Source organism: Frankliniella occidentalis, unplaced genomic scaffold, assembly GCF_000697945.3.
Source record: "Frankliniella occidentalis isolate FOCC.00 unplaced genomic scaffold, Focc_3.1 Scaffold591, whole genome shotgun sequence".
Classification (NCBI taxonomy): Eukaryota; Metazoa; Arthropoda; class Insecta; order Thysanoptera; family Thripidae; genus Frankliniella; species Frankliniella occidentalis.
Genome location: NW_026267707.1, coordinates 19,040 through 19,270, shown reverse-complemented (window position 1 = coordinate 19,270; position 231 = coordinate 19,040).

Genomic DNA, 231 nt, shown 5'->3' with positions numbered 1-231 from the left:
GCACCGTGAAATTTTGACGGAGAGTTAGTAAGAGGGTGCTGGCAAACCAATCCTAACCATTTCCAGTGATTTTCAACTTTTTTCATTTTTGGCCAAATTTACAAAGGCTATAAATTGATGGGTCCGGATTTCGATGGAGGAGTATTCGAATCGACAGGGGTGAACCAGGTACTACAAAACTACCTTTGTTTCTGACAGAAACCACCCCTGTCCACAGAAACTTGAGTTTTA